This window comes from Myxine glutinosa, chromosome 2 (assembly GCF_964187855.1).
Source record: "Myxine glutinosa chromosome 2, kmMyxGlut1.1, whole genome shotgun sequence".
Lineage (NCBI taxonomy): Eukaryota > Metazoa > Chordata > Myxini > Myxiniformes > Myxinidae > Myxine > Myxine glutinosa.
Genome location: NC_136262.1, coordinates 15,758,578 through 15,782,318, shown reverse-complemented (window position 1 = coordinate 15,782,318; position 23,741 = coordinate 15,758,578). Strand labels below are relative to the sequence as shown.

At 50.4% G+C, this 23,741-nt stretch overlaps 1 protein-coding gene across 3 annotated transcripts in view; it reads right to left on the bottom strand.

Annotated features, from left to right (window-relative positions):
- CEMIP (cell migration inducing hyaluronidase 1) overlaps positions 1-6,217 on the bottom strand; it is a 219,980-nt gene extending 213,763 nt beyond the window's left edge. For all 3 annotated transcript variants that reach the window (XM_068108654.2, XM_078773005.1, XM_078773006.1), the window contains exon 1: positions 6,084-6,217. The gene's annotated coding sequence lies outside the window, so the exon portion shown is untranslated. The remainder of the gene's footprint in view (positions 1-6,083) is intronic.
- Between the last annotated feature and the right edge of the window lie 17,524 nt (positions 6,218-23,741).

The window sequence follows — 23,741 nt, the reverse complement described above, 5'->3', positions numbered from 1 at the left end:
CTGTGTGTGTCTGTGTCTGTGTGTGTGTGTGTCTGTGTGTGTCTGTGTCTGTATCTGTGTGTCTGTGTCTGTGTCTGTGTCTGTGTGTGTGTCTGTGTGTGTGTCTGTGTCTGTGTGTCTGTGTGTCTGTGTGTGTCTGTGTCTGTGTGTGTGTGTCTGTGTGTGTGTGTCTGTGTGTGTGTGTGTGTCTGTGCCTGTGTCTGTGTGTCTGTGTCTGTGTGTGTGTGTCTGTGTGTGTGTGTCTGTGTGTGTGTCTGTGTGTGTGTCTGTGTGTCTCTATCTGTGTGTCTGTATCTGTGTGTCTGTGTGTCTGTGTCTGTGTCTGTGTGTCTCTGTGTGTCTCTGTGTGTCTGTGTCTGTGTGTCTGTGTGTGTGTGTGTGTCTGTGTGTCTGTGTCTGTGTGTCTCTGTGTGTCTCTGTGTGTCTGTGTCTGTGTGTCTGTGTGTGTGTGTCTGTGTGTCTCTATCTGTGTGTCTGTATCTGTGTGTCTGTGTCTGTGTATCTGTGTCTGTGTCTGTGTCTCTGTGTGTGTGTGTGTGTGTGTGTCTATGTGTGTGTGTCTGTGTGCCTGTGTGCCTGTGTCTGTGTGTCTGTGTCTGTGTGTGTGTCTGTGTGTGTATGTACTGGTAGTACCATACATTTAAATTATTCTCATTGTACTCGTGTGAGGTATCGCCACGGACACATTACGTCAGTACTCAGACAGGGCACCCGTAGCCTCGTCCCATCCCACTTGGTCTGGTTCCGCTCATCCATTCGGAGCACCATAAACATACCGAGATGGCTTTTCTTTTCTCAGTTACCGGGTTGAGCTGCACCGGTCTGTAGCGGAATCCCGATACGTCGTTAAACACACCAGGGCACAACAAGAGCATTTCAACTTTTTCATGACATGGAGATGTGGAAGGCAGCAACAGCTAGCACCAACATTTATAACCCAACCACAATTGCGAGCAGTGTACTTCGACAAAGACAAATGGAGATGAGATGGAGGCACACTCAATCAAGCACAAACAGGTAGGCAAATTGTGCAGAATAATGGCGGAGAAAGCATAAGGGCAATGAAGATTTCTCATAAATCTGACTTTAAACAAGCTCTTAAAAGGCGTCTGTGAATATCAACGTGCGTGCACCGACCTCCTCCCTGCCTGCGCCTCAACCTCCTCAATGGCCGATACCCCTGCACCCTCCCACCTGCACGCTGAAATGGGCAATAAAACTGAAATAAATCTTAATTTTCATTACCCGAGTTTCCAGACACGAGCTCTTTCACACAGTGGAGCTGGCGGCTTGTGGGAGGTGTATGGAGCTGAGGTTGCGTGGAGGGAGTAATGAAAGGGGCCTTTCTTGGCAAGAAGCACGTGGGAGCGCGCGGAGCATGAGGAAGCAGGGACCAGCAAGCCAAGTGCTTCTGGTGTTATCGCAGATGGCAAGGGAGCGAGTATCGAGAAGGAGCCATTGTTGATGCCATGTTTCTCAACAGTACAATGTAGACCTGATGCTGAATGGAGCTCCATTTCACAGGAATCTAGTTTGAAATTATCATAAGCCCCCCACAGCCACCCCCACTCCCACCCCCACCCCCACTCCCATTCCTCTCTCCTTGGCTACTGTTTTGGAATACCTACGGCTGACGGCGACGTTTTTCCATGAAGCAAGGACCATTGCCTCCTGGAATTGCACGAAGTGAGGTGTTTGCTATTGTAACTGTATTGAGGTCTCCTTCTTTGGTATCTGCACTGTGGGGGTAGCATCATTGGCCGAGGTCGTGACTATGTCACTGATGTAACACCTTCCCAAGGTTAGGGAAGGAATTTGGAATTTCTTCAGGGTGCCAGCAATGGCTCACTGACTTCTCAAATGACACCATGGGATATTTATCATTCACCAACTAATTCCAGCAGACCGGCCTCCCGGACACAAACAATGATGACTCTTCCTGCCTTTGAAACACCAAAATGACCGTTTATAGCTGCTTCGGGATTCAAACCTAGGGTAGCCAGGTTAGAGGCGACCGTGCGTACATCTAGGCCATCCTGTGAGCCCCTGAGGTCTTGTGAATGCAAATGTCGATGTTAGCTTGTGAAGGCTCAGAAAGAGGCCTGCAATCAGATATTGATCATGAAATTTATTGATTACGTAATGGGCGGGGCCAAAAACGACAAGGGAGGGGCACCTTGCACCTTGAAAAGTGCAGATTTTGCCACGTCCAATCCACTTATCATGGTGACATGTTTCTTGCTTTCAACTGGCTATGACTGCAGTGCATCACCACTGCTACAGAGTACGTCACCTGGACTTTAGTCAGGTGAGCTTACAACATCGAGCAGTGTCCGTGGGTCAGTGAGTGAGTGAGTGAGTGGTTCCGTAAACATTTCAGTCATTATCACTTGAACCAAACACGTGATTTTGATGAAACTTGGCCACAACCTTCATATATGACACCTAACGAAGGGGTATTGACCACATCAAAATCTGCGCATATTGAGGGGTCTACACACAGCGTATGGGGTGGGGGGGGGGGGGGGGAGAGGGATGGTGACCCTGGAATTGCACAAAGCGACCAAATGGTGACCCAATGGCATTGCACTAAGCACTAATTGACCCCCCCACCCCCACCCCCCCAAAAATAGGTATTTGCTCTCTCCTCTGAAACTACACACACAATCTAAATAAAACTTGACCACCACCTTCACCACCCATGATGTACCAAAGTTTGTTCACGGCATAAAAAAATCAAGGTCGAGAGAGAACTACCGTGCGTTGGGGGTGGGGGTGGGGGGGGCTTGAGTCCCCCAAAATAGGTATTTATTTATTATTGTTACTATAGGATCATGTTTATTGGTCATTGTGTGAATGAGCAGCTTTTCAAATGCAGCGCGGGAAGCGGCCGCTGTAAACAGGAGACAGACGAACGCATGGACAGAGACCACGGTTTACAATATTAACAGTGATAGTGCATTCAAGGAATGAAATAGTAAGTTAGATGGACTGAAAACAGTAAACCTACACCTACCTGTAAAGCCATAAAGGAAATATTTTCCCGAAAGGTAGTGGACAATCTCTCCGCACAAAAAATGGTTGTTAGTTTCAGACTATTGCTTGTCTGAAAACTTTAATCATTGTAATTTCATAAGAGACGCACGCGTGCTGCATGACCGATCTGCAGAGTCAAGAAATCCTTCACACATCATCATTTGACCTCTGATTAATTGTTTACGGTCATCAGACATCTTATAATCTCTAGCTCACCTGGACTTTAGTCCGGTGAGCTTATGCGATCGAGCAGTGTATGTAGGTAAGTCAGTCAGTCAGTGAGTCTGTGAACACTTCAGTCATTATCACTTCAACCAAACACGATGTTGGTGATACTTGGCCACAACCTTCATATGTGACGCCTAACGAAGGTGTAATGACCGCATCAAAATCTGCGCTTATTGAGGCGTTAAAATAATTCTGCCCAAACCTGCAGGACCTGCCCCTTACATCAGCAGGACAACCATTTCCTCAGCCGAAACCATGAACTGTAACCTGTAAAAACATGACCTGTTAGCATGTATTTCTGCAATCAGCATCGAGAGGGCTTCCATTCAACCAATCACATGACCAGATTCTGCACATGAAAAAATTTCGTTATTTTTTAACGTCATTGACGGTGGCTCCTGATCCAGGTGAGCTTCAGGACCCGTGGTCCTGCTATTTTTTTTGTGGTTTAGTGTTTGCCTTCCTACAGAGACAGGCCCGAGGCACATGCCTCATGCGTCTGTACTTGTAAACTATGCATCGTTGTTTATGTCATGAAGAAAGTCAGAAACGCAAGTAGCTGAAAAGTTCCCCATAATGAAGAGTTCTATCGACTTGGAATAGAGTGTGGAAGGTAACACACTGGTAGTGGGGCAGTTTGACAACATATGGATGCAACAAGGGGATGAACGAACATGAAGAGGAGAGAAGAGGAGACAGGAAGGACGCAAACATAGTGAATGACCGGATCCCTGGGAGGTTAAAGGGGGTGGAAAAGATCTTGAGTAGGGAAGAAAACAAATCGAGCGCAACTTGTACCATGAAATTTTAAAAATCGTTTGAAAAGGAAAATGAAATTTTTTTAACAATTAAAGTAATGTTTTGATTAAATGATATAGTGTTGGATTGGATCAAAGTAGTTTATCCAGTTTCAAAGCAGGTAGGTTTAGAGTGCAGCTTCAGGTAGATCTGTGATGTGTTTGCCTCTGGTCTGCATTAGAAATAAAATCAGATTTGATTTTTTTTTAAATCACTTTTAGGAGGTGATGCATCGTGGAGCATGCTATCTATTAGAGAGAATGTTAAGCTGGCTGTCCCCTGCTGAAAGGAGTTGCCTTTTCGTCTATAGTGCTACTGTACGAGTCGGTTCTTGCTTTTCCCTCGATTTGACTCAACGTAAAGTCGGTTACAAACTCGGGCAATGAGAAATTAATGGGAATACGCGACTTTCAAAATGACGCAATCCGCCCCAGAATGCTCGGCGTGTATGTGCAGAAACACCCAGCAACAACGGTCATCGGGGCAGGGAACGTATATCATGGGTGCCAGAATAGGATTGTTACTTTAAATGCCTTAAAATCGTCTAAACGAAGCCGAAAATACTTGGAAACATACCTGAGAGTAAGGGGTGTTCCTCTGCACAACGAAAGATAGGGAGAACTTTCTGATCAACTCGTCCAAAAAGTTGACATCTTGCATCCCGTACCGCAAAAAACTCGACGTCGGCCCGTGGACGGGATGTGGCCGGCGCGTTCTACCCGACCTCCCCGATCATCCCTTCCAGTAAGTGGACTCTGAACCTTAAGGGATTACCTGGTGTCCCAGAGGGACCACCGCTGGTCTGAGCGCTTATTAACGCCAACGGGAAGTTCATATCTGAGGCTTGCGAATGCACAGGGTAAGTTTAAAATGACGTCATTTACTATTGATAATGTTTGGGAGGAAGCCGGGAGGGATGGGTGCGAGTGGGAGTTGCATGGGCCATGAGGGCCGTTATAAATATATATTATTTGATTGGCTCCGGGGCCACAAGAGAAATCACACTAGATTTTTTTCATCTATTGGTAAAAGGACAAGAGTCCATCTCTGTGTGTGTGTTATGTTAGATCCACCGCCGCTCGCTTGTATTAACAGGAAATGGTACGAACGTCGCTCCTCTCATCCATGGATATTTTTTTGTCTTCCTATTTTTTGCAATTACCAACAGAAAAATAATGGTTTACCATTTGGAAATGGCCACTCTTTTGTGTAAATGCTGAAAATTATGTTAAAACGACAATTTGAATTTTACGCTCATATCGGTTAAAACCAGTTAGCCAGGCAGGTTTAAAGTGAACTAAGTTTAAATTGAATCACTGAACCCACACAGCCATCGTCAGCATTCACACGTCATTTTAAAATTAATTTTTAACGATTTTATCAATTAATTAATAATTTTATTTTTATTTTATTAATTAATTTTATTAATTAAACGAATTTAATAAATTTAAATTTTTTATTTATTTAATTTAACAGTCATTGCAGGATTGCGTCACGAGCTGGACAAATTTAAATATTCACCCTCTGACTCCGCCCATTGATGCAGGTAAATATGCTCCTGATCATCAACATGCGCGGATATTCCGTTTCGTTCAGGTGGTCCGTTTATACCTATTTTTACAACAAGAAAGAAAATCCGATCGTTTCATGACGTAATCAAATAGGCATCACAAAACCTGTAATAAACAAAGAAAAATACGATCAAACTACACACATACAGGTGCTGACGTGACCTCGACCTGCGAACCTTTTACAAAACAAACTCATAATAACTCGGAGGTCCCCAAATCGAAGGGATCACCTGGAAACCTCACCATGATGACTCACACGCTCAGCGTGACGTCACTAACGGCGCGAGGAATCTATTTTACCCAATTGTGATTGGTCACGTGGTACGACACCTGCCAGGAACGAATCTGCTTGCGTTCAAATTACCGTTCTCATATTTCCAAATGTAACATTCACCTGCAGCCTCTGATAATGAAAAATAATGATAGCACGTGAATAGCGATCCCTCTCACCTGCAGTTGTGCCATGGTGGTTGTGCCGGTAGTCGATGGAAGGTGTGAGAGAGACGCGTGTGCTCGGCTTCCTGGAGGAGAGCAATGGGGGGAACTTATAGAGGGAAATGTAATCTAGAGGAGGGAGGGGCACTTTGGAGGGATTGTGGTTAAGGGAGGGTGCACGAGGGGTAAGTAGGAGGTGACGGCGGCAATGAAAATGCATTTCCTCCTCCTCCTCCTCCTCCTCCTCCTCCTCCTCCTCCTCCACCCCTCTCATCAATGACGTTTTGGAATGTCGGGGATTCCTAAGTTAACCGCAACTTTTCCTCCACTTCGACCCAAACGTCCTTTCCTTCCACCGGCACGACCTCCATCCCTCCGCTCCGTCACCCTGTGCTACTAATCTCGATTTACCGTCGATCTCACCGTGAACCGTTAACAAAACATGGCGCCACTTATGAAAACATTTGTTCAGCGGTCTGTCAGCACCACGGTCTCGAGTCGGGATAACCTCGAGTTCTTTAGCGAGACGGATAACACTGCCATTATCAGGGTGAATCGTTCACATTGTGATACAGGCATGGACCTTCGCAATGATGTTACAACATACACGCTCTTTAAATTCATCCCATTAGCCAACTCGAAATTCAACATGGCGGCCATTTTGTAAAACAAAAAGGAAGTTCAAATTTTGAATTTATCTTTCTGAGGTAAATTGAAAATTTTAACAACCTCATGGAAAATATAATATGTAGTTCTGTGATTTTGTACTGATAATCGTACATGTGAGGAGCTGTGCTCCTACGCGAGTCGAAAGGATTGACGCGACAAAAGACGGGAATTCGTCCGAGCTTCTTTATTGGTCAAACGAAAACTCGGGTACTCTGAAAAGCCCGTTTATCGGGTAGCAAAATATATAAGCACAATCAAACACGTCATGCCGGAGCGTTTGCCCGGGAAAGGCGAGACTGGGCATGCCCGGGCGGCCTGGGCGAGCCCGGGAAAGGCGAGTCTGGGCATGCCCGGGAAAGGCGAGTCTGGACATGCCCGGGCGGCCTGGGCGAGCTCGGGAAAGGCGAGTCTGGGCATGCCCGGGCGGCCTGGGCGAGCCCGGGAAAGGCGAGTCTGGGCATGCCCGGGAAAGGCGAGTCTGGACATGCCCGGGCGGCCTGGGCGAGCTCGGGAAAGGCGAGTCTGGGCATGCTCGGGAAAGGCGAGTCTGGGCATGCCCGGGCGGCCTGGGCGACCCCGGTACAGTGATCGCTCCCTGCTTGCGTCTTCGGCAGGTGTAAGGCGATTGTGTATGCTCAGCGGCAACCGCTACACGCGCCCCCCCAGAATCGACTTGCACCGGCAGGGTCAATTTAAGGGGGGTCCTGATGACCCGGCCGAAGCGACCCCTGGAGGGTCGTGGGGGGGGGGGGTCCGATGTGGTGGTGGGTGGTCGAGCGGGGGGAACCGTGGACGGGGGCGGCCTCGCCGCGGAGGAAGGGCCAACCGTGGTGGTTGGTCGACGTCCAAGTGCGCCGGCTTGAGGCGGTCCACCAAAATCCGGTCCGACCTGCCGCCGACGTCGATGACGAAAGACTTGTCGTCCCGTCGCAGGACCCGGAAGGGCCCGTCGTACGGCGGCCGGAGCGGCCCCCGGTGTGCGTCATGACACACAAAAACGTACTCCGCTGTGCGAAGCGCTGGGGGGACGTAGGGCTGGGGGCCACCGTGGCGGGACGTTGGCACGGGGGCAAACCGTCGGGCGGCCTCCTGGAGGTCCGAGTGCTAGCGAGCCGCGGACCAGGGACTGGCAGCATCGGGCACGAACTCGCCCGGGACACGTAGCGGCTGGCCGTAGATGAGCTCGGCGGTGGACGCCTGGACGTCCTCCTTGGGGGCCGTGCGGAGGCCCAAAAGGACCCACGGCAGCCGGTCGGCCCCACCGCCGTCCTGAAGGCCGGCCATGAGCGCGGCCTTCATGGAGCAGTGAAAACGCTCACACAACCCATTGGCTTGGGGGTGGTAGGCCGTGGTACGGTGGAGCTTGACCCCCAGGTTGCGGGCGACCGCGCCCCAAAGCTCGGAGGTGAACTGCGGACCGCGGTCCGAAGAGATGTCTGCCGGTGCGCCGAAACGGGCGACCCAGGTGGCGATGAAAGCCTGCGCCACGTCGGCGGTGGTGGTGGAAGCGAGGGGAATGGCCTCCGGCCACCTGGTGGTCCTGTCCACCATGGTGAGCAGGTGTGTGAAACCTCGTGATGGGGGGAGGGGGCCCACCAGGTCCACGTTGACGTGGTCGAAACGCCGTTCGGGCATGGTGAAAGGTGCCAGCGGGGCCTAGGTGTGGCGGTGGACCTTGGCCCGCTGGCAGGCCGTGCAGGCGTTGGCCCAGTCGCCGACGTCCCGTCGAAGTCCGTGCCAGACAAAATGCGCCGACACCAGCTTCTGGGAAGCTTTCCGGCCCGGGTGAGAAAGGCCGTGGAGGGAGGCGAAAATGCGGCGCTGCCAGGTAACGGGCACGACGGGGCGAGGCTGGCCTTGGGAGACGTCGCAGAGCAGGACAGTGTCCGCGAAGGGGACGTCGGCCAGGCGGAGGCCCGTGTCCACCGCCCGGAGGGCTTGCACCGTGGTGTCGGCGGTCTGGTCGGCCGCCATAAGCGCGAAGTCCACGCCGAGGGGACCGCGTTCGCGCTGGCCCGAGAAAGACAGTCGGCCACGGCGTTGTCTTTTCTGGCGACGTGCCAGATGTCCGTGGTAAACTCCGACACGGCGGAGAGGTGGCGCTGCTGGCGGGCCGACCACGGCTCCGTGACTTTGGCCATCGCGTAAACCAACGGCTTGTGGTCGATGAAAGCCGTGAATGGGCGGCCCTCCAGGAGGTGGCGGAAATGGCGAACGGCCAGGTATAGACCGAGGAGCTCGTGGTCAAATGTGCTATATTTTAGCTCGTTCGGCCGGAGTTGCCGGCTAAAAAAAGCAAGTGGCTGCCAAACCCCGTTCACCCATTGTTCATGTACGGCGCCCACCGCGTAGTCGGAGGCGTCTGTAGTGAGGGTGATGGGAGCGTCGAGCACCGGGTGAGCAAGCAGCGTTGCTTCGGCGAGGGCCAGTTTTGTGCCTGTCAATGCCGCGTCCATGTCTGCGGACCAGACGACGTCATGCTTGGCCGGCTTGCCCCGGAGGGCTTCGTAAAGGGGCCGCATGAGCTGAGCAGCGCGGGGCACGAAACGGTGGTAAAAATTCACCATGCCGAGGAACTCCTGCAGGGCCTTGATGGAGCGGGGACGCGGGAACTTAGTGATGGCCTCGACCTTGGTTGGCAGCGGCACGGCCCCGTTCTTGGTGATGTGGTGGCCCAAAAAGTCAACGGCCGTCGTGCCGAAGTGGCATTTGGCCGGGTTGACGATTAAGCCGTGCTCGCTGAGGCGTCCGAACAGTGTTCGGAGGTGGAGGGGGTGCTCGGCCCGGGACGTGCTGGCGACGAGGATGTCGTCCAGGTAGACGAAGAGGAACGGCAGGTCGCGCAGCATGCCGTCCATCAAGCGCTGGAATGCCTGGGCCGCGTTCTTGAGGCCAAACGGCATCCTTAGGAATTCGAACAGGCCGAACGGTGTGATGACGGCCGTTTTTGGGACGTCGGCCGGCCTGACAGGTACCTGGTGGTATCCCCGTATTAAGTCAATTTTCGAGAAAATGACCCGCCCCGCCAAACGGGTGGAAAAGTCCTGGATATGCGGGACAGGATACCTGTCGGGGGTGGTAACGTCGTTGAGGCGGCGGTAGTCGCCACATGGGCGCCAGCCGCCCCCCGGCTTCGGCACGATGTGCAGCGGTGAGGCCCACGCACTATCGGAGCGCCGCACGATGCCGAGGTGCTCCAACGCGTCGAACTCGGCCTTTGCCACGGCGAGCTTGGCCGGGTCGAGGCAGCGGGCTCTGGCGTAGACCGGCGGGCCCGTAGTTGGTATGTGGTGCTCGATACCATGTCTCACTGCGACGGCCGAAAACGTCGGCCACGTGAGGGCCGGGAACTCTGCGAGCAGGCGAGCGAACTCGTTCGCCGCCGGGAGGGCGCATGATAGTTCGGTCGGCGCGGAGCTGCTCATTGTGCATGCCAGGGAGCTGAAAGTCTCAGCATTGACGAGGCGACGCCGTTTTACGTCGACTAGCAGCCCGTGCGCGCAGAGGAAGTCGGCGCCTAGCAAAGCCATGGGCACGCTTGCCGTCACAAAGATCCAATTAAAGCGCTGGCTGCCGAAGCAGAGGGTGACGTTGCGCGGGCCGAAGGTGCGGATTGCCGATCCGTTGGCAGCGACCAAGGAGGGGCCGCAAACGGCGGTCTGCCTGTCCTGCTCGGAGGCGGGTATGACGCTCAGTTGGGCGCCGGTGTCACAAAGAAAACGCCGCCCGGACGCTTTGTCCTTGATGAAAAGCAAGTTGCCAGAGTGGCCGGCGCTCATGGCTGGTAATGAACGCCGGCCCGGCCGTTTCCCGACTTGCCGAAAGTGCACGGGGGTCGGCATGTCCGAGCCTTTTGTCCGAACCTAGCGTGGTAATAACACCATGCCTGGTCAGGTGGAGGCCCCGGCTGTCGTGTTGGAATCGGTCGGCGCGGCGTGGCGGCCGCCAGTCGCACTGGCAGTTCGGCCTCCAACCGCACCAGGTGCTCGGGCGCCATGGGTGTCACTTCGGACGGCGGCGGGCTCCAGGTAGCCGCCCCGATGTGCTGGCCTGCTGAGGAGATCTTGTCGGCTTCCCTGGTGAGGGCGCGGAGATCCGTGATCTGCGTGCCTGCCAGGGCGAAGCGTACCTGGCTAGGCAGCTGGCGGAGGAACAGCTCCCGGAAAAGAAAATCCAAGGAGTGCTCACCTAGCAGCGAGAGCATGTAGTCCATCCGCTCGGACGGGCGCGTGTCGCCGAGCTCGGGCAGGTCGAGCAAGCGTCGTGCGCGTCCTGCCGGTGAGAGGGCGAATGCGTCGAGGAGGAGCGTCTTGATCGCGCCATATTTGTCGGCGGCTGGCGGGTGCTGGAGGAGGCTCAGGGCGCGGGCCGCGGTGGCGGAGCCGAGTGCCGCTACCACATGGTGGAAGTGGGTGTCGGCTGCGGTAATGCCTCACAGGGCAAACTGGGAGTCTGCCTGGGTGAACCAAACCGCCGCATGAGCCTCCCAGAAGGTAGGCAGTTTAAGGGTAACTGCCGTGTCCATGTCGGGGGTCACCAGTGAGAGGCTGTGCTCCTACACGAGTCAAAAGGATTGACGCGACAAAAGACGGGAATTCGTCCGAGCTTCTTTGTTGGTCAAACGAAAACTCGGGTACTCTGAAAAGCCCGTTTATCAGGTAGCAATATATATAAGCACAATCAAACACGTCATGCCGGAGCGTTTGCCCGGGAAAGGTGAGACTGGGCATGCCCGGGCGGCCTGGGCGAGCCCGGGAAAGGCGAGTCTGGGCATGCCCGGGAAAGGCGAGTCTGGACATGCCCGGGCGGCCTGGGCGAGCTCGGGAAAGGCGAGTCTGGGCATGCCCGGGAAAGGCGAGTCTGGGCATGCCCGGGCGGCCTGGGCGAGCCCGGTACAGTGATCGCTCCCTGGTTGCGTCTTTGGCAGGTGTAAGGCGATTGTGTATGCTCAGCTGCAACCGCTACACATGCTTAATTCGATATTAAAAAGGTTATGGCACATTTTAGCAATTCTGGCGGACATTTTGAAATAAAAATCCGCAATGGTGAATTTCGACTTGGATAATCAGATCGATTTAAAATTTAAATAGTATCGAAATAAGAACATCTCCGCCACGTTTCATGCTCGTATCACAATGGGAACGATACACCCTAACAATTGGTGTGGTGATATAGCCACAAAACTCCTTCTCGGTGGTGTTTTATTGAAATCAAAACGTCCACGTAATCTATCAGGAGATTAAGCAATCATTAGCAAACGGTCATATTAAACCCTATAGAAAGCAAGCCATTTAACCCTTTGAGTACGGATGACGTCCAGTGCCGCAACCCGCGAAAAAGTTTTGTGTACGGATGACGTTACTACACGTCATCGACTATACCTATAAATAGATCGTCAATACGTGGTTGCATTCCCAAACACAAAATGCCAAATTGATCCCGTACCGGGGGTATTTTTATCAAAAAAAAAATCCTGTACTCAAAGGGTTAAAGGTGTGCTCATTACGCTTACCAGCTCGGATCGGCACAAAATACAGACAGTTCTCGCACACATACCGAACCTCTTGTATAATATAATAATATAATTCCTTATCTCAACCACCAGGGAGGAACTGCAAAGATCACAACCATTAATTTCATTACATCCTCCCTCCAATAAAATTTCAGCGAAGCACGCGGGTATGTAAGTCATAATACGGCATACAAGGCACACAGGTACACATCATTCTTTAGCAGAGAACCCATCTACAATCCCAAAGGAAGCGGCTTCCGACTCACTCGGCCAGCTCGAGTACGATAATCGACAGAACTGGTCTCAGACTCCACGAGGGAGGACTCAGTCGGACTGGGGGAATCTACCTCGTGTCTCGACAACTCCGTACGGATCGGATCATCTTTGGGACCCAGGAAATCCGCAACCGGTGATGACAACGCAGGTGTGTTAAGCGCACCTAGCCCCGCCCCTTGGCCCTCACTCGTACCAGGACATGAATCAACACCACAAGGCACTAAATGCCGAACCGACACGGTCATGGTGCGGCCGTCCGCCATTCAAACCTGAGCATATTCCGGGTTCGCCTCCAGCACGTGTACCCGATCAACCAGCGGTTCGTATTTGCTATGACGGGCCGTCCACTTCAAGAAAGCGGGTCCGGGCTCAGAAAGCCAACCCGCAGGGATTGCCCACTAGAGCTACACCTCTGGTAGCGGAACATACGGTCGTGTGGCGTTTCATTTGTGGCGGTGAATAGGAGGGTGTGAATGGCATGCAAGGCTTCAGGCAACACGGATCCCCACTGATTAGGGTTCAGGCCTCGAGTTTTCAAAGCCATCTCCACGGCCTTCCAGACTATGCCATTAAATCTTTCGACTTCTCCATTCCCTTGCGGGTGATATGGAGTGGTACGGCTGGCAGCGATGCCCCACTCTAGGAGGAAGGTCTTCACCTCCTGAGACATGAACGCAGCCCCCCTATCAGAATGCATGAAAGCAGGATATCCAAACAGTAGAAACAGCTGACGCAAGCAACGAATGACTGTAGCGGAGGACATGCCAGTACATGGAAACGCAAATGGGAATCGTGAATACTCGTCTATGACCATAAAAGGATATAGCGGTTCGGCCCTGACTGTGGCAAGGGTCTCTTAAAGTCGATATCCAATCTCTCCCAAGGACGGCCAGCGAAATCAAAGTTCCAATCGGCGGCTTATAGAAACGCGGTTTAATTTCAGCGCACACTGAACATGAACGACACAAGCGTCTGACATCATCTACTGAAAAAGGCAAATTACAACACCGAACAAAATGCACGAGACGCGTCACCCCAGGATGGCATAGAGATTCATGAATCATTCGCAAATCCTCAAACGTCATGCCAGCACAGACAGGACGAGACAAAGCATCGGCCGCCAGATTATCACGATCTGGACGATAGACTATGTCGAAGCAATACTTGGCCAATTCGATTCGCCATCTCGATATCTTTTCATTCTTAATGTGTTGTGCATGCCGATGGTCGTACATAAATGCCACAGATTGCTGATCGGTCACAAGTTGAAACTTTTTGCCCAATAGAAAATGACGCCATCGCCTGATCGACTCAACTATCGCGTATGCCTCTTTCTCGATAGCAGAGTGTTTACGTTCACTGTCGCTTAGGGTGCATGAAAAGAATGCCACAGGCTCCCCCCCCCCTCCCCTGGGTAAGTGTCGCAGCGATAGCACAATCGGAGGCATCTGTCTCGACTAGGAAGGGTATTGTCTCGTCAATGGAGGTCACGCAGGCGCCTGCTATGTTCTCGTTCAACTGCTGGAATGCAGCCTTGGCTCCCATCGTTAGAGGGAACGCCTTATAAACAACAAGATGACGAATCTTTTCCGAGTAACCTTGCCCAACCGAGAATAATGGGCGAATAGCCCCAGGGAACAACGCAGAGACACACGATCACACGGAGCCGCCATCTAGAGCAAAGGGCGCAGTTTCTCTGCGTCAGGTTTTATCTCGCCTCCGGTCACTGGGTACCCAAGAAGACCAATCGTCCAGGCCGAATATTTACATTTCTCCTCTTTGAAAGTCAAATGGTACTGCTGGGCCACCCACAGGAATCTGCGCAAATTGGCATCATGATCCTCTTGATCATGGCCGCAAACTGTCACATTGTCAACGTACACGAAAATGTCCTTCAATTGCTCTTTAGTAATAATTTCCTCAATGGCGCGCTGGAAACAAGTTACCCAATTTGTTACTCCGAATGGTATGCGACGCAATTGATAAAGCCTTTGGCCAGATTCAAACCCAGTATAGGGCCTGTCAGACTCACGTATAGGTATCTGATGGTATGCACTTCTTAAATCCAAGGTACTGTACATGCGGTACTTAGCCATGTCATGTACCATGTCATCCAATTTGGGTAAAGGATATGCGTCAAGCTGTGTGAATCTATTAATAGTCTGCGAATAATCTATGACCATGCGCTTCTGGTGATTAGCCGTATGTACCACGAGCACCTGGGCCCTCCACGGAGACCTTCTCGGCTCTATAATGCCCTCCCATAGCAACTGTTTAGTCTCATCAGTGATGAACTGAGTGTCTGCGTGGGTGTACCATCTAGACTCTAGACTTTATGGTCTGGGGTCTACAATCGGCAGTTAGACTAGGGAAAAGAGCAGGGGGCTCGATTGCCATCTCAGCCAGACCTCAAACAGAAACGGTATTCTCCCCGGCTCTGAACTGCATCTCCAACCGCCCATGTCTATGCAAAAAGTCATGTCCCAGCAACATATTGGCACATAAGTTTGACATAATCATGAGTTTTACATCTGAATACACAATGTCGTTGACAACCAGATTAACAATGCACATTCCCTTCGTGCGTGTCCACAGGCCTGACGATGCCATGTAGATTCACTTAGTAGCAGGGCCGACCGTCCATCCGTGTCGTTTGACCAGCGCTTGACAGACATAACTGGCGCTACTTCCTGTATCAATCAGCGCGTCGACCACCTTCCCCTCGACGAGTACCGGTAGTACGGCGCTGGAAAGGCCCCAAGACAAGTCCGGGTCTCCGGAGTGGGCTTCCCGCGAGGGTAGTATGTCGTGTCTTCATCGAGCGGCAAACCTTCACAAACAGTCCTTTCTTCCCACAAATATGGTAAATCGCATCCTTGGCGGGACAAAGACCCCAGGCATGCCGTTTATTCCCGCAGAAATAACACTTTGCATTCTCGGGAGGAGAGATCGCAGCAGCTGCACCCTGGGCTTTTTCTTCAGGTGCCGGCGGAGCATCGCTTGCTCCCAGAGTCGTCACGGCGCCCGCAAGGGTGTCGCTCGGCATTAGAGGATTGCTCCGTGTAAGCTTTGGTGGTAGCTCCTGCTGTTATGTAAGGTTGTCCGTAAGCCTCAGAGCGAGTTTGAGCGAGCTGTAAGACACGAGCTTGATCGTAAGCATCTTGGAGCATCATAGCGGTTTTCTCCAGTAATCTTAGCCGTATTGCTGGGGACGCGAGTCCAGTTACGAAGGCGTCTCGCATCAAATCATCTGCTGTCTCAGCGGCCGTTTAAGCCTCTGTCAAGCAGTCCTTCCCGAGTTTCCTCAATTCTTGAAGACAACGTTCGAGAGGCTCTGATGGATCATGTCGCTGAGTGGAGAGCATATGTCTCGCATACAATTTACTACGAGGCTTTACGTAGATTTCTCGTAAGGCGTATACAGCAGCCTCGTAAGTTTCACAATGTGAAATGTAGTCGAAAACGGTGTTGGACACGTGGCAGGTGAGCACCGACAACTTTTGCTCATCGGTCATGTCTGGCATCGTGGCTGTATAATTGGTCAAAACCCGAAACCAATGTTACTATCGACTCACAGCATCCGTCGCCTGAGGGTCCCCATTGAACATCTCGAGTCGGAGTAACTTGGCCATGCTGACTCCGAGCGAAGGGTTTGATTTCAATAAAGAATGTGGTGATATATCCACAAAACTCCTTCTCAGTGGTGAGTTTTATTGAAATCAAAACGTCCACGTAATCTATAAGGAGATTAAGCAATCATTAGCAAATGGTCATATAAAACCCAATAGAAAGCAAGCCATTTAATGGTGTGCTCATTACGCTTACCAGCTCGGATCGTCACAAAATACAGACAGTTCTCGCATGCATACTGAACCTCTTATCTTACTATATATTCACCAAATGTCCGTCTGTCTGTCCGTTCGAAGGTACCGCAAAAACGGCAGAACCAATCGCAACGATATTTTGGGTGGGTAATCCTAGGACCCCCTGGAGTAAAATAGGCTATATTGTTTTTCCAATTTTTCCAAGTTTTCCAATTTTCCAGTTTTTCCAAACACGATGGAATAATACAGACTTGGCATTTAATATGGAATTTTTTTTTTTGAGGGGGTGAACTTACTTTTCAAGATGTCTTAGAACCAAAAGTTCATTGGAATTATGTTGAAATAATTCTAGATTTTGTTAATGTGACCTTTAAAAGAAACAAAAACCACATTTGACATTTCGAAACAAATAAATTGATCCTTGAAAGTGATGTAAACTGAAAATCGAACTCAATTCATGGACAGTACTGTGTTAAACTTCTGTACGTTTTCCATAAGTATCTCTTTATTTTGCACATTAGCCAAAATTTTTTTTAACAAAAACAAAAGTTACATTATGACTGGGATTACGGACAGTAAAATTACAGTTCAGTACTTCGTGTAACCCCCACGAGCATTCAGGAGAGCACGTACACGTTGAAGCATGCTGTTCACGAGATTTTCCAAGGTTTGGACAGGAATCGCTTGCCATGCAGTGACAATAGCCTGCTGCAATTCACGCACAGAGGTCGGCTGCTGGTCCAAGTGGTCGATTTGACGCGTTCATTCTGCCCACAAGTTCTCTATCGGATTCATATCCGGGGACATGGCAGGCCACTCCATATGGATGACACCACGGTCAGCAAGAAAGTGTTGGATCATGCGAGCACGATGAGGCCGTGCATTGTCATCTTGGAAGACACAGTTTCCTCGAAAGGCTGCACGAGCAAATGGAAGCAATGTTTCTTCCATAATGGCCCTGTACTTGAACTGGTTCAGGTTTCCATTCAGAACAACCAGGTCAGTTTTGCCCCCTGCATGAAAAGCAGCCCAAACGGTCACCCCACCACCTCCAGCTTGGACTCTTGGCACTATACAATCTTTGTTGTAGGCTTCATGCACTTGTCTGCGCACTCGGACGCGGCCATCTTGACGATAGACCAGCAATCTAGACTCGTCACTGAAGATCACGTGATTCCAGTGTCCTGGCTGCCATTGACGGTGCTCTCTGGCCCACTGCAATCGGCGCTGGCGGTGTTGTCTGGTCAGGCATGGCTTTCTCAGGGGATGCCTGGCATGACAGCCTGCTTGAACCAGTCATTGGTTGACTAGCCTTCTGGATACAGGCACATTTGTCAGTTGCTGCCACTCAGCCCTAAGCCGATTAGCTGCCTTGGTACGGCCATTGCGGACTAACCGGTGCAGCTGGCGATCATCCCTCCTTGTGGTTCTGCGGGGACGTCCTGGCCTCGGTATTGGAGGAGGGACACCCCTCTGAGCATTTCGTTTCAGGATCTTTGACACCTGACCTTGAGTGATGCCATACTGCCGAGCAATAGCACGCTGTTTCATGCCGTAATTTCGTAAAGCCACCACTCCATGACAAACAGCATTGTCGAGTTGACGGACAATCTCCAGAGGAAGCGGCAATAACTTTTGGAGACGTGCAGCAGTTGTTTTCCACTAATGCAGAACGCAACAACCCTTGTATACCCGACTGTGAAGCCAATCATCAAATGCACCTGTCCGTACATTTTGCCACGCCACCTGTGATATAATCCTGTTGTTGACTTCTTGCTGCGACAGACAATCAGTGACATGGTTCTTTTAACAAATAAATCACCAAAGTGTAAAATAAACTCTCTAGATTGATATACTGCACTGTTGACTTGGTAGTTTTTACAATGAAGGGAACATTTAAATGTTGTTAAACATTTAACAAAGATTTAACTGATTTGCTGATTTAACTCAGCTATAGAACACTGCTGTGAATGCAGTGTTCTATAGCTGAGTCAGGCCATGAACGCAGTGTTCTATAGCTGAGTCAGGCCGTGAACGCAGTGTTCTATAGCTGTATCAGGCCGTGAATGCAGTGTTCTATAGCTTAATCAGGCCGTGAACGCAGTGTTCTATAGCTTAATCAGACCGTGAACGCAGTGTTCTATAGCTTAATCAGGCAGTGAACGCAGTGTTCTATAGCTTAATCAGACCGTGAACGCAGTGTTCTGTAGCTTAATCAGGCAGTGAACGCAGTGTTCTACAGCTGTATCAGACCGTGAACGCAGTGTTCTGTAGCTGAATCAGACTGTGAACGCAGTGTTCTATAGCTGTATCAGGCCGTGAACGCAGTGTTCTATAGCTGTATCAGGCAGTGAACGCAGTGTTCTGTAGCTGAATCAGACCGTGAACGCAGTGTTCTATAGCTTAATCAGGCCGTGAACGCAGTGTTCTATAGCTTAATGAGACCGTGAACGCAGTGTTCTATGGCTTAATCAGGCCGTGAATGCAGTGTTCTATAGCTGAGTCAGGCCGTGAACGCAGTGTTATATAGCTGTATCAGGCCGTGAACGCAGTGTTCTATAGCTTAATCAGGCCGTGTACGCAGTGTTCTATAGCTGTATCAGACCGTGAACGCAGTGTTCTATAGCTGTATCAGACCGTGAACGCAGTGTTCTATAGCTGTATCAGACCGGGAAATGCAGTGTTCTGTCGCTGTATCAGACCGTGAATGCAGTGTTCTATAGCTTAATCAGGCCGTGAACGCAGTGTTCTATAGCTTAATGAGACCGTGAACGCAGTGTTCTATGGCTTAATCAGGCCGTGAATGCAGTGTTCTATAGCTGAGTCAGGCCGTGAACGCAGTGTTATATAGCTGTATCAGGCCGTGAACGCAGTGTTCTATAGCTTAATCAGGCCGTGAACGCAGTGTTATATAGCTGTATCAGACCGTGAACGCAGTGTTCTATAGCTGTATCAGACCGTGAACGCAGTGTTCTATAGCTGTATCAGACCGGGAAATGCAGTGTTCTGTCGCTGTATCAGACCGTGAACGCAGTGTTCTGTAGCTGTATCAGGCCATGAACGCAGTGTTCTATCGCTGAATCAGACCATAAACGCAGTGTTCTGTCGCTGAATCAGACCATGAACGCAGTGTTCTGTAGCTGAATCAGACCGTGAACGCAGTGTTCTGTAGCTGAATCACACCGTGAATGCAATGTTCTGTAGCTGAATCAGGTCGTGAACGCAGTGTTCTGTAGCTGAATCAGACCGTGAACGCAGTGTTCTATAGCTGTATCAGGCCGTGAACGCAGTGTTCTGTAGCTGTATCAGACCGTGAACGCAGTGTTCTGTAGCTGAATCAGACCATGAACACAGTGTTCTGTAGCTGTATCAGGCCGTGAACGCAGTGTTCTATAGCTGTAACAGGCCGTGAACGCAGTGTTCTATCGCTGAATCAGACCATGAACGCAGTGTTCTGTAGCTGAATCAGACCATGAACGGAGTGTTCTACAGCTGAATCAGACCGTGAACGCAGTGTTCTGTAGCTGAATCAGACCGTGAATGCAGTGTTCTACAGCTGAATCAGACCATGAACGCAGTGTTCTGCGGCTGAATCAGACCGTGAACGCAGTGTTCTACAGCTGAATCAGACCGTGAACGGAGTGTTCTGTAGCTGAATCAGACCGTGAACGCAGTGTTCTGTAGCTGAATCAGACCATGAACGCAGTGTTCTACAGCTGAATCAGACCATGAAAGGAGTGTTCTACAGCTGAATCAGACCATGAACGCAGTGTTCTGTAGCTGAATCAGACCATGAACGTCGTGTTCTGTAGCTGAATCAGACCGTGAACGGAGTGTTCTACAGGTGAATCAGACCGTGAACGCAGTGTTCTGTAGCTGAATCAGACCATGAATGCAGTGTTCTGTAGCTGAATCAGACCATGAACGCAGTGTTCTGTAGCTGAATCAGACCATGAACGCAGTGTTCTGTAGCTGAATCAGACCATGAACGCAGTGTTCTGTAGATGAATCAGACCGTGAACGCAGTGTTCTGTAGCTGAATCAGACCATGAACGCAGTGTTCTGTAGCTGAATCAGACCGTGAACGCAGTGTTCTGTAGCTGAATCAGACCATGAATGCAGTGTTCTGTAGCTGAATCAGACCATGAACGCAGTGTTCTGTAGCTGAATCAGACCATGAACGCAGTGTTCTGTAGCTGAATCAGACCGTGAACGGAGTGTTCTACAGCTGAATCAGACCGTGAACGCAGTGTTCTGTAGCTGAATCAGACCGTGAACGCAGTGTTCTATAGCTGTATCAGGCCGTGAACGCAGTGTTCTATAGCTGTATCAGGTGGTGAACGCAGTGTTCTGTAGCTGAATCAGACCATGAACGCAGTGTTCGGTAGCTGAATCAGACCATGAACGCAGTGTTCTGTAGCTGAATCAGACCATGAACGCAGTGTTCTGTAGCTGAATCAGACTGTGAACGCAGTGTTCTGTAGCTGTATCAGGCCATGAACGCAGTGTTCTATCGCTGAATCAGACCATAAACGCAGTGTTCTGTTGCTGAATCAGACCATGAACGCAGTGTTCTGTAGCTGAATCAGACCATGAACGCAGTGTTCTGTAGCTGAATCAGACCGTGAATGCAATGTTCTGTAGCTGAATCAGGTCGTGAACGCAGTGTTCTGTAGCTGAATCAGACTGTGAACGCAGTGTTCTATAGCTGTATCAGGCCGTGAACGCAGTGTTCTGTAGCTGTATCAGACCGTGAACGGAGTGTTCTGTAGCTGAATCAGACCATGAACACAGTGTTCTGTAGCTGTATCAGGCCGTGAACGCAGTGTTCTATAGCTGTATCAGGCCGTGAACGCAGTGTTCTATCACTGAATCAGACCATGAACGCAGTGTTCTGTAGCTGAATCAGACCATGAACGCAGTGTTCTGTAGCTGAATCAGACCATGAACGCAGTGTTCTATAGCTGTATCAGACCGTGAACGGAGATCTATAGCTGTATCAGACCGTGAACGCAGTGTTCTGTAGCTGAATCAGACCATGAACGCAGTGTTCTATCGCTGAATCAGACCATGTACGCAGTGTTCTGTAGCTGAATCAGACCATGAACACAGTGTTCTGTAGCTGAATCAGACCGTGAACGCAGTGTTCTATAGCTGTATCAGACCGTGAACGCAGATCTATAGCTGTATCAGACCGTGAACGCAGTGTTCTGTCGCTGTATCAGACCGTGAACGCAGATCTATAGCTGTATCAGACCGTGAACGCAGTGTTCTATAGCTGTATCAGACCGTGAACGCAGATCTATAGCTGTATCAGACCGTGAACGCAGTGTTCTGTAGCTGAATCAGACCATGAACGCAGTGTTCTATCGCTGAATCAGACCATGAACGCAGTGTTCTGTAGCTGAATCAGACCATGAACGCAGTGTTCTGTAGCTGAATCAGACCGTGAACGCAGTGTTCTATAGCTGTATCAGACCGTGAACGCAGATCTATAGCTGTATCAGACCGTGAACGCAGTGTTCTGTAGCTGAATCAGACCATGAACGCAGTGTTCTATCGCTGAATCAGACCATGAACGCAGTGTTCTGTAGCTGAATCAGACCATGAACGCAGTGTTCTGTAGCTGAATCAGACCGTGAACGCAGTGTTCTGTAGCTGAATCAGACCGTGAACGCAGTGTTCTGTAGCTGAATCAGACCGTGAACGCAGTGTTCTGTAGCTGAATCAGACCGTGAACGCAGTGTTCTGTAGCTGAATCAGACCATGAACGCAGTGTTCTATCGCTGAATCAGACCATGTACGCAGTGTTCTGTAGCTGAATCAGACCATGAACACAGTGTTCTGTAGCTGAATCAGACCGTGAACGCAGTGTTCTATAGCTGTATCAGACCGTGAACGCAGATCTATAGCTGTATCAGACCGTGAACGCAGTGTTCTGTCGCTGTATCAGACCGTGAACGCAGATCTATAGCTGTATCAGACCGTGAACGCAGTGTTCTATAGCTGTATCAGACCGTGAACGCAGATCTATAGCTGTATCAGACCGTGAACGCAGTGTTCTGTAGCTGAATCAGACCATGAACGCAGTGTTCTATCGCTGAATCAGACCATGAACGCAGTGTTCTGTAGCTGAATCAGACCATGAACGCAGTGTTCTGTAGCTGAATCAGACCGTGAACGCAGTGTTCTGTAGCTGAATCAGACCGTGAACGCAGTGTTCTGTAGCTGAATCAGACCATGAACGCAGTGTTCTGTAGCTGAATCAGACCGTGAACGCAGTGTTCTGTAGCTGAATCAGACCGTGAACGCAGTGTTCTGTAGCTGAATCAGACCGTGAACGCAGTGTTCTGTAGCTGAATCAGACCGTGAACGCAGTGTTCTGTAGCTGAATCAGACCGTGAACGCAGTGTTCTATCGCTGAATCAGACCATGAACGCAGTGTTCTGTTGCTGAATCAGACCGTGAACGCAGATCTATAGCTGTATCAGACCATGAACGCAGTGTTCTGTGGCTGAATCAGACCATGAACGCAGTGTTCTATCGCTGAATCAGACCATGAACGCAGTGTTCTGTAGCTGAATCAGACCATGAACGCAGTGTTCTGTAGCTGAATCAGACCGTGAACGCAGTGTTCTGTAGCTGAATCAGACCGTGAACGCAGTGTTCTGTAGCTGAATCAGACCGTGAACGCAGTGTTCTGTAGCTGAATCAGACCATGAACGCAGTGTTCTGTAGCTGAATCAGACCGTGAACGCAGTGTTCTATCGCTGAATCAGACCATGAACGCAGTGTTCTGTAGCTGAATCAGACCGTGAACGCAGTGTTCTGTAGCTGAATCAGACCATGAACGCAGTGTTCTGTAGCTGAATCAGACCGTGAACGCAGTGTTCTGTAGCTGAATCAGACCGTGAACGCAGTGTTCTATCGCTGAATCAGACCATGAACGCAGTGTTCTGTAGCTGAATCAGACCGTGAACGCAGTGTTCTGTAGCTGAATCAGACCGTGAACGCAGTGTTCTGTAGCTGAATCAGACCGTGAACGCAGTGTTCTATCGCTGAATCAGACCGTGAACGCAGTGTTCTGTAGCTGAATCAGACCATGAACGCAGTGTTCTGTAGCTGAATCAGACCGTGAACGCAGTGTTCTATCGCTGAATCAGACCATGAACGCAGTGTTCTGTAGCTGAATCAGACCATGAACGCAGTGTTCTGTAGCTGAATCAGACCGTGAACGCAGTGTTCTGTAGCTGAATCAGACCGTGAACGCAGTGTTCTGTAGCTGAATCAGACCGTGAACGCAGTGTTCTGTAGCTGAATCAGACCGTGAACGCAGTGTTCTGTAGCTGAATCAGACCATGAACGCAGTGTTCTGTAGCTGAATCAGACCGT